At 35.1% G+C, this 11,741-nt stretch overlaps 1 protein-coding gene across 1 annotated transcript in view; it reads left to right on the top strand.

Annotated features, from left to right (window-relative positions):
• The first annotated feature begins 269 nt into the window (after nucleotides 1-269).
• LOC101898711 (elongation of very long chain fatty acids protein AAEL008004) overlaps nucleotides 270-11,741 on the top strand; it is a 103,841-nt gene continuing 92,369 nt past the window's right edge. Inside the window, exon 1 of the mRNA XM_059125284.1 lies at nucleotides 270-428. The gene's annotated coding sequence lies outside the window, so the exon portion shown is untranslated. The remainder of the gene's footprint in view (nucleotides 429-11,741) is intronic.

Below are 11,741 nucleotides of genomic sequence, written 5' to 3'. Positions count from 1 at the left end.
TGGTTGGTGTTGTTGTTGTTGTGTGGCAAGTAGATACTCTGAGATAGAGAGAGAGTGAAAGAGAGAGTCATCAAATAATGGCGGGGAAAGATTGTTTTGAGCACTCTCCCAATGGGAATAAGGAAAGAGAGTAGGGAAATAATGACAGTCTCCTGAATTCGTTTAGTGGCCCAACCATGTGGTTGGTTGGCTGGTTGGTTGGTGAATGTGATGATGAATGTTGCTGAGATAGTTTTGTCTTGTGCTGCCTTACGGGTTTCTACTCTCGTGAATTGAGCAGTTGGCTTTAGTTTGAATTTTGCTTTGGGTTGTGTCTGGCCAAAAAAAAAAGAAGAAAAAAAAAAACAAGAAAATAATAATTTTTACACACCGAGATATTCCTAAATCAAGAAAAACAACAACTACTACTTCTAACAGGATAAAATAATGTAAATACCTACAAACAAACAACAAGAACAACCAAATTACATATTCCAATTTTTCCGACCAAAAAAATAAAAATATTTGAAAAAAGTTTTGGTTTTAGAAGTGTTCTAGCTGCTCCAAACTGTGTGTCTAGTGTTGTTTATTTTGTGGCTACAGAAAAAAAGTACCCAAAAGAAATGTGTGAAAATTACTAAGCGTATATTTTTCCAAAAGCCAATATTAAATATTTCTGCTGAGTAGAGAAGAAGAAAAAAAAAAAAAACAAAATACAAAAAAAGGCCACAACGAAAGAATGAAATGCTAAAAAATGTGTGAAAAATACCCCTGTGCCCCCCCCTCTCTGTGTGTAACAGTGTAGCAACAACAACAACAAAAAAGAAGTCTGTTAAGAAATAATATTCGTTTCTTTTAACTTTTATCGGGTTTGCATTCACCACCACTGGCACCATTATTGTTGTTGCATTTGGCTTTTTCTTCGGCTGGGTTGGGAGCAGCAGTAGAGTGTGAGTATCCAAGTGGATGGATATTGAATGGCTGGCTGGCTGACTGGCATCTAGCATTCATTGGTTCGATTAAAAGTTTGACGAAGCCAGCGTAAAAAAGCACTGCTAAAGAAGTAGTTAAAAACGTTGCGGCGACGTCGCCGTCGTCATCATTGCTACAACAAATTTCTTGGTGTTTTTGTCATGTGGTCTGTTTTTTCGCGATGTTGTCGACTTTTTTACCTCTATCCTGTTGTTGTTTTTATGATTTAAAACAAAAAATGCACATTAAAGCAATAACAATAAGAACATGTACCGCAACGCCGTAAACAAACAACAAAAAGCCACGACGACTTTGTCGTATTTCAGTCGCTAGCATTTGTGACAACAACAGCAACAATACATTAACTAAAAGCTGCTCTCAGAACCGAAAACGGCACAAAAAAAAACACTACAGCGTTAAGCAGAAACTTCCGTTCCATTCCAAAACATGAATACACAACAAAAACAAGCCACTGGATTGCCAGACAACCCCCCTACCCCCGTGCCATGGATAACTATTCCCCCCCCTTCAGCGATTTTGCAAAACACAAGCAAAGCCGCTGTATCTTTAACTAAAAATTTAATCCGCATTTACACATCTACACACGTGTACACAATTATATACACATCTTCTTTGACAATTCCAGTTGCTGTCTACGAGACATACATACATACATACATCCATACACAGATTTCTGTTTATATGTCATCTTCTTTGGTTATTTGTCCATTGTCGCCAGAAATTCTACAATAATTCGTCTAAATTCCTTTCTCCTGCCCTCGTGACATTCTCCTCTCCGAGAATTTTTTTTGTTGTTGCCGTTTTGTGTGTTAAGTTCATTCATTCTGCCATTCAACCTCTTTCTATGATAGTATCTCATCGAACAGAGTTGCCATGTAATTTGGATTTGTGTGTGGCATTTGCAACATTAAGTTTGAGAAGAAATGTGGAGAGACGTATATACTATGGATGGTCCATCAAAATATAGTTAATGTTCCGTTTATAACTTACCAAAATAATCCCTTGATCCGTGCCCGTCCGTGTGTAATCACTTAGTTCTGATTTAAACTAGGGAGGTTTACTGGTGGTAATTTTTATCGTTCTCTTTTAAACATGACGTTTGCATAGCCTAGAGATGTTCATCGGAGACCCCAATCAGAATAAGATTGTAAGGCGAATTAGCGATGTCCGTATGTCTGTTGAAATCCCTATAGAATCCACATTATTCAATCTAGAGCCTTGAAATTCGGCACAAAAGTTTATATTATATACAGGCTGATTGGTATTGAAAATGGGATAAATTAGTCCACGTTTAGGTATAGCCCCCATATAACGCTACCTCTAGATTTTCGGTGTTTTAAAGTTTGCACAATTCCCAATCAAAACAGCTGAAATTTTACTTTTCGGGTCCTCGGTAGGTCTGTTCTTTCCCTGCAAAAAAATCGCTTTAGGTCCACTTATTGGCATAGCACCCATATAAGGCTACTGTCCGATTTTCAGTATTTCTTTTTTTGAGGGTTTCTGTCACAATTTCCTCCCAAATTAGCTGAAATTTGACAATTGGCGCTCTCGATAGATAGGTTCTCTCTTTGCCAAAAACGTATGATTCAAGTCCGCAAATTTTCGGTATTTTAAAGGTTTTTGACACAATTTCCACCCATATTAGGTAATGTTTTACAATTTGTGATTTTCGGTAGGAATGTTCTTTCCTTGCAAAAAAAAGTTCGATTCAGGTCCACTTATTGGTACCTTCCGATTTTCGGTTTTTTTTTTTTGAAGGCTTCGGTTTTCCTCTCAATTTACATGAAACATGGCAATCAGGTTCTCGCTAGGTCTTTTCCCTCCCTGCAAAAATATTCGATTTAGATCCACTAATTGGTATAGCCCCCATATAATGGTACCTCCAGATTTTCGGTGAAGAAATCTGACACAATTTCCAATCAAATTAGCTGAAATTTGACCGTTGGGGCTATCGGTAGATCTGTTCTCTTCATGCAAAAAATATACGCTGCAGATTCACTAATTGGTATAGTCCCCACATAACGGTACCTCCAGATTTTCGGTATTTTTAAGATTTCTGACACAATTTCCAACCAGTTAGCTGAAACTAAAACAATTTGTGGTTTTCGGTAGGTCTGTTCTCTCCTTGCAAAATATGTTCGATTTGGGTGCACAAATTGGCATAGCCCCTACATAATGGTTCCTCACGATTTTCGGAATTTTGACGATTTAAGATAAATTTCCTATCAAATTAATTGTAAATTGACCAATGGGGTTCTCGGTAGGTCTCTTCTCTCCCAGAAAAAATATTTGCCACAGTTCCATTAATTTGTATAGGCCCCACATAAGGGTACCTCCAGATTTTCGGTGTTTTGAAGGCTTCTGCCACAATTTTCAACCAAATTAGCTGGAACTTGACAATTTGTGGTTTTCAGTAAGTCTGTTCTCTCCTTGTTAAAAAATATTCGATTCAGGTCCACTTATTGGTATAGCACTAATATAAGAATAGCTTCTGATTTCGGGTTTTTACGGCTTCTGTCACAATTTCCTCCCAATTTAGATGAAAGTTGACAATTGGGGTTCGCGGTTAGTCTTTTCTCTCCCTGCAAAAAATATTCGATTTATGTCCACTAATTGTCCGCCACATAACTTTATCTGCAGATTTTAGGTATTTTGAATATTTCTGACACAATTTCCAACCAAATTAGCTGATATTTTAAAGACTTCTGCCACAATTTCACCCAAATTAGGTGAAATTTCACAATTTGGGTTCTCGGCAGGTCTTTTCTCTCCCTGCCAAACAATGTCGATTTAGGTCCACTAATTGATAAGACCCCCATATAACGGCACCTCCCGATTTTCGGCGGACGTTTTAATCCACAATTTCTAACGGATTTGTTTACAATTTTGTTTTTGTAGTTCGTAATGGGTTTTAGCTAGGGTGGAAGAACATTTAATATATAGATTGTACCAGCAATTTTTTCCCATTTCCATTCCCCCTACCCTCCAACAAACAAACAAAGAATTGTTGCTAGAAAACTTACCCAATATAAATTCGAACTAACATTTAAAGGAATCGAATATTACTTTAACCCTAAAAATTTTTTATCCTAAAAGGTGTTTTTTTTATTCCTGGCGTTTATTTAAAATTTGAAGATTTAATGTATTCTGGAACGATTTATACAAATTATTATGTAGACTAAAGGGCTAAGTACATAAGAAGCTTGAAGTAATGGCTAGGCATAATTATGTTATGTAATTATGTAATTATAATGGAAAACGACGGCTGGATTTTAGTGCGGCTCTGTAATCCCTTTGTGAAATGTCACAAAATATGCCTAGCCATGACTTCAAGCTTCTTATGTACTTAGCCCTTAAGTTGAATTGTTACGATACCGATTTTTTCGACTTTTTTTGAGAAAAAAGGACGAACAAGATATCTTTGGTGGCTCGCTTTAGGGTTAAAACTTTTGACCCAAATAATTCTCGTATTATTGTAAGTAATATTGCCGAAGACACTATATGCCTTAAATGTAAGGATTTCAACCGATCTCAATCCAATGGACACAATATTTCCGATAAAACAAAGAACCACAGGGAGACGTTCACTATCGATAAATCCGTCTCTTATTATTTAATGCGTAAAATGACTTAAGGCATTTATTACTTTCCACCCTTTCCCCACATCTGAAGTGTGTAATTTATTAGTTTAGTCCAGCAGTTTACGTTTCGCTCACACTAAAACTAAACATTGTTGTCATCTCTTAAAATAACCATTTCATTAATTACAAATTGTTTCGATTCAAATGGTATCTAACACTTTGATGTTGTGGCTCCAATCGAAATTCACTTCTTATGAATTATTCAAATTCAAATATTATGGAAATTTGATGATCTATAAAAAAAAGAAAACAATACATACTAACTAACAATCGGGTCACTAACCCCCTCAGCCTACGATATGTATCAAGTTTTAATATCTGCTGACTTTAAGATTCAGGTTCATAAACTATCTACATATTTAGATTTTGAAAACCTTGTAAGTCGCTGGCCAGTATCTTAACCCCAATAAAATGATACGAATTTGGCATAATTTATGGCTGTGATCGAAAGAATGTTTTATTTAGTCTGTTTAGGGATTCTAAATGGTTGACATGGTTGACAAATAGTCCGTCATGTTGGCGTATCGCTTAAGATGAAATAGTAAAAAAACCTGTAACATTTCCACCTTAAATGGAAAGGAAGTTTATGTCGGTCTAGACAAAGTAGTCATTAAATTTACTTTCGTTTAGGAAGTTAACTAATTTCCGCTATTGTAAATTTTAGTCGTAAATATTTAAATATTTTGAATAAAAAACGTGTAAATTAAAAACATAGATATTTTTTAATGTAATTGAATTGAGGCAAAAATTCTCATGAACTTGGGCTTTTAACAAAATTGAGACTATCGCGATCAATTAATATTTAAATGTAATAGGAAATGATTTAAAATTTACAAAAATTAAACAAGTATTCTGGCAAAAGAATAAACAACAATTCATTTGTATTTTAAGCTAGACAGATAGGTCAGTCAACAAAGTCTCATCTAGTGAAGGGCATTTAATATAAAACATCTATTGATTTGTAATTTTAGTCCCCAACATTTGGAAATTAGTGTATCTGACTTGATTCCTGCCTAGAAGCAGAATTTGTGAGCATAAAATTAAAATAGTTCCTTTCCCATTGCATCTGGATGGGAATTGGGCGCGGCAATGTCAGCCAGAAGTAATCAACTCCTATATTTGAAATTCAGAGATATTGAGAGCTACGAACTTCAGAACCACTTCAATGAAGATATAGAGAATCATTTCACTCACATCTTGAACATATAAGAATTTTAGTGGGCTAGTTAGTAGGAATCTTTGACAAGAAAATCAAAATTGGAGATTTCGAGCAGAAAGAATACATTGTCTATTTTTATAGAGGATCCGCAATATCTGTGAACGTTTATCGATATCAAAAATTAATATTATTATCTTAAAATATTATTATTATCTTAAAATAACCATAAAATCGGTATCGCGACAAAGTCCGCAGTAATTTCTGACCACTTTAGATATGACAGCACCTTCAGAGGAAAATATGAACTTCGATTCTTCGATTCGTAAGGTCCGAACATAATTGAAAATATCGTTGCAATATTGATAATATTGAATGTGAACCTAAATAAATTGAGATTGCAAATTATGAAGCAAATTTTAATTATTATTATGAAGCAAGCCTATGAAGTAATGCCGAAATTCAACTTCATGTTACAACACACGGGTGTTGAACTTGAGTTATTCACAGACATTAACATGTACATATTCTGTAAGAATAGCATTAGAGCAGCATTAGAGAGCTTTGACTTACACAATGTTCAAATAGACACCCTGCAGCTATTAGAAATGCCATGACACAGTATATGATCCTAGTAATCCTGAAGTGAATATTTATTATTTGGATGTTAATAACTTATATGGTAAGGCATTGATACAATATTACCCCAAAAATGTGAAGGGTCCCTTCGTATCGAGCCAAGCTTTCATAGTTAGGCACTTGATATGGTAGCTAGTCAAGTAAATAAATTTAGGGTGCCATATGAGCCTGTATTTGGGCGAGGTACGACTGTCTACACAACTTTTTTAAAATTAAGTTTGGAGACGATTTCATAGTCAATTATATGTCCAGCGAACCATTCATTATAACTTTTATAATACGCAAACTCTTTGACGAACTTTCACGAAAGGCAATTATGGTTAGATTTGATAGATTTAATTTTTCGCAGTCGATCAGGAAATAAGCAGGCGGCAGACCTTAATTCGTAATAACTTTTATAATGCACAAACTTTTTGACAAACTTAACCTAGAGGCAATTATGACTAGATTTGATACATTTCATTTTCGTAAAACAAGCAGAGAATATGCAGAAGGCCGACATGGGGCCCCAATTCGTAATAACTTTTATAATGAGCAAACTTTTTGACAAACTTAAATTAGAAGCAATTATGGCTAGATTTGAGACGTTTGATTTTTCGCCAAACAAGCAGGAGGCATATATGGCCCAGCTCGAATTCATAAGAACTTTTATAATCCGCAAACTCTTTGATGGAGTTACACGAGTGGCAATTTTGCTAGATTTTTGGCATTTGATTTTCGCAAAAAAAAAACAGGTAATAAGCAGAGGGTTCGGACCTGGGGCCCGGTCTCCCAAATCGTTATAACTTTTATTATGCGCAACCTCTTTGACGAACTTAAACGAGAGGTAATTATGGCTAGATTTTATACATTTGATTTTTTTCCCAAACCAGCAGGGATTTTTTTATCCTCAGACATATGGCTAGAGAGGGTAAATATCTTTTAATGCGGCTAAAACGTGCCTTATCGAAATGACGGTTTTAGACCCTAGGTATCTTTGGACCACATCCGTTTCAGGGCATTTGGAGTCGAGCTAGCGATGTCCGTCCGTCTGTCTCTATGGCGCCCAATAACTCTCGAAGGTAGTATCCTATTTGATCCAAACTTGGTACATCGTAATATTATTCTCAAACTCAAGTCGAATTCGGAGATGGGAAATATTGGTCCACTCCTTCGGATACCTCCTCCACAAAATGTTAACATTTTCAAATAAAATAATTTACTGTACAGAATGAGGGAGGATAATCCGATTTTTTTCCAACAGTGCTAGGTCAGGTGCGAAAATGGACGATATCGGTCCACTCCATCAAGTACTCCCCCCACAAAGGGTAAACATTTTGAATAATTATAAATCGTATAAAATCTGAATATTTTATTAACCCAAGGTCTAGTGTGAAAATGGACAATATCGGATCATTCCTTCTGGTACCTCCCTCACAAAGGGTCAACATTTTTAATAATTATAACTTTTTTAAAATGTGATGTAAGAGTCCGAATGTCTTCAAATTACACAAATCACAATATTTTTATCATCCCAGGGTCTGGGATGATATATATCGGTCCACTCCTTCTGGTACCTCCCCCACAAAGGGTCAAAAGTTTGAATATCCATGAAGCTCATAAAACACGAAATTAATATCCGATCTCATTCAGACTTGACACATCTTAATATTTCCATCAACACAAGATCTGTTTTTAAGATACTAGAGATCGGACCATTCCTTCTGGTACCTTCCCCACAAAGGGTCAAAGTTTTGAATAACCAAAACGATCATAAAATCCGAAATTAGCATCTGGTTCTCTTCATCCTATTATTTCTTATAACAGAAGATCTGCTGTGAAGGTGATAGATATCGGCCCACTCCTACTGGAACCTTTCCCACAAAGGGTCAAAGTTTTGAGTGTCCATGAAGCTCGTAGATCGCGAAATTAACATTTGATTCCATTCAAACTATTTATATCTCAATATTTCCATCAAGACAAGATTTGTTATAAAGATGGTAGGGTTTGGACCATTTCTTCTGGCGTCTCCCGCACAAAGGGTTCTACATTTTGAAAAAATATCATTTCACATAAAATTGGATATAAATGTTCGATTTTCTTGTAATTTTCCCCATACCAATATTTATATGTGTATTTGAAGAAGTATGAAAATGGAATACTTTGATCGACTATATCTGGTACCCCACGCACATTTTAACATTTTCTAAAAATTATCACATATTTAATATAAAGTGAAGGAAGTAGTCGATATAGTCCAAATCTGGCACGTCGCAATATTAATAACATATTTACTTAGGTCCGATACGAAATGGACAATATTGGCTCATTTCTTTGGAACCTACTGTATAGAGGGTCAACAATTTGAATAATCATAACAGAAGTCAAAATATATTTAAATAATAGAACATTGACTGAGGGTATACATCTGTCGGCAGAACCGACCGATAAAAATACAAAATAATATTGGATCTTTTCTTTTTAAATTATAACAGTTGTGATTTTATACCCTTCATCATAAAGATGAAGGGTATTTAACGTGTAGGTCTCGAATGACGTTTAATTTTAAGTCAGCATTTAAGGATAAAAACCTGAGAGTTAATAGCTTAAAAATGTTGCCAAAATCTTCACAATGTATCCTATATGGATTTAGAACTAAAACGATAGACAAATGAAGGTATAGACTAAAAAGTTTTAAAATTTTCACTTCCGGCAGATGTCACTATTGTTGTTCTTGGGACGGTCAAGTCACTCAGGGCTAGTGAAATCACTCGACTTCGAAAACAAATTATTCATTTTTCTGCTATTTGAGTTCTATATTTTTATATTTCACGACAGATTTGGATAATGTAAAAGTAAACAAAGTCACTGTTTCGTTTTCAATTGATAAATAATAAAGAATCATAAAAATATTCAATATTTTGTATTTTGAGAGAATTGAGTGAGTCTACTGAACCTCTCGCACAGCATGAACGACATCTATTGAAGCACTTTTTTCAGAGATAACAGATGAGACAACTTTTTAGTCTATACCTAATTTGTCTATGCTAAAACTGTACCAATTCTGACTGAAATATTTGGGAAAGAAACTTAACATTATCAAAGCAACACAAGGTGCAGTCTTGGTACTCATCCTAGCAATAACATTATGATACATTTCAGCAATATTCATTTTTTCATAATCAAATCCTACATTTTTTATTATTATTTCGCAAATATTATTAAAATACAACCCTGATGCTCGCTCTCTGCAACAGGTGTTTTTAATACATTCATTTTTTTTTTCATATTTAAAATGAACTGAAATCGTGGAAAATTAATGAAATATCAGATTTTCTTGCAAAAATGCAATGACAATGGTTCCATTATTAATTTCCATGGCAAAACAGGCTTCTACTTCCCACTTTTTGCAAATTTCCCACATTCGCAAAGAAGTGGCAACACTGTTTCCCCCAAATGCTGACTGCCCTATCTATTCGTTTTATTGCGAGTGTATTTGTGCGTCGAAAAAGGTGTCATTTGTTCATCATCTTTCTTTTGGTGGTACTCAAGAAAAAATATGACATAATTATAAATATGAAATGAAAAAAAAAAAAATAACGACAAAACAGAAAAAATACAACAACGTCACACAGTCGTACATACCAACGTACATACATACATACATAAATATAGACACTTAACCATTGTAAGTATAAAAGAAGATGAAGAAAAAACAAATCACTTTTTTTTTGGTGCTCCACTCACCAAAAGTTGGCAATGTGAGTACCCGGTTTTTGTTTTCTCAAGAAAGCGCGCGCATTCTGTGTTGTGGTTATCTCTCTTTGCAAATTAAACTCTCAAACGTAAATTAATTTCCCCTGAGATTCCTTGCTCATTGATTCAATTGTTGTACTACTTCTCAGTGGTTGCAGTTACCCCCTTAATAGAGAGTAAGCTACTCTCATCTTTTTTCAAGCTCTTTTCGTTGGGATGAGAGAAGAGATGTTTAGCAAAGCTGCATTGCTTGGCAAAAACAATGCCACAGGATAAAAAATGCTCAGGAATTTGCCATTCTTAGCTCTCCAAAGAAGACTACGGAGTGTGCGTGTGTGTGCAAGTGTGAATGGTGGCGAGCATTTGTGTTGTGATGCTGCTGTGTGCAATGAATCAACAGCCATATGACGACTCCTTCTAACACAACCTGATTGTTACCCAATACGGTGTGTTGTTGGTGTTTTTTTTTTTTCTTTCATTTTACGTTTGAAATACCCATGCATTTCGTGGCACACCACTAGCAGCAGCATAAATATCTGTGTCAAATTTTACTCTATGCCATGCCAGTGATGGTATTGTTTGGCAAGATTATCCGGTTTAGTATTTTGAATTAAAGAAACGAAAAAAAAACGAAGCATATGGGAGAGGTGTGAGTTTAAAAATCATAAACTTGCTGGAAATTACCTATTTCTTTTTGGCATTTTTTGGAAAACCCTTGGGTGGCGAGGGTGTGGACAGTGTACTTAGGCCTTAACAATGAAAATGTATTTGTAGGTCAGTCATGTCTTCAAAATGTAAGAGCTAATCATGAGACCACCCACATATACATTAGAATATCATTCAAAGGCAGTTAGCATCATACTTCCAGAATGTAGATATATTTGTTGTTATTGTTAAGGATTTGTGTGTAGCATGTAAGGAGAATAAGATCACTCTCAATAGAAATACCGAACAGTCAAGGGCTGCCGCATACAAGATACATGAAGTAAAAAGGGTTTATTGAACATTAGATGGAACTATATGGATAGATTTATACCATTAATGGAGGATGTATACCCATAGCCTATGTTCGATTAGTTAAGTATATTTCGATTTCTGTTATGATTATTCAAATTGTTGGCACTTTATGGAGTAGGCTCCGAAGAAATGGGCCAATATTGTCCATATCGTATCGGACCTAAATAAATACGATATAAATATTGCGAAGTGCCAAGTTTGGACTATATATTCCGAACTCATATATTCCATATTCATCTCAGGTTTCTGGTTAAGAGACATATATTTAGAAAATATTCAAAAAAATATTTTTGCGTGAGGTACCAGAGGGGATTCGTAGATATCTGTCACCTTCACAATATTGTGATGAAAGAGAACTGGATGCTTTTTTAGGATTTTTTGTTCGTTTTGGTTATTCAAAACTTTGACTCTTTGTGAGGGAGGTACCAGAAGGAATGGTCCGATTTCTACCATCTTTATAAAAGATCTTGGGTTGATGAAAATATTGAGATGGGGCAAGTTTGAATGGATTCGGATGTTGATTTCTAGTTTTTTGAACTTCAAGAATATTCAAAATTTCGACCCTTTGGGGGGAGGTACCA

Source organism: Musca domestica, unplaced genomic scaffold (genome assembly GCF_030504385.1).
Source record: "Musca domestica strain aabys unplaced genomic scaffold, Musca_domestica.polishedcontigs.V.1.1 33, whole genome shotgun sequence".
Taxonomy (NCBI): domain Eukaryota; kingdom Metazoa; phylum Arthropoda; class Insecta; order Diptera; family Muscidae; genus Musca; species Musca domestica.
Note: the sequence above shows the minus strand (reverse complement) of the source record. Positions and strands in the feature narration are given on the sequence as shown.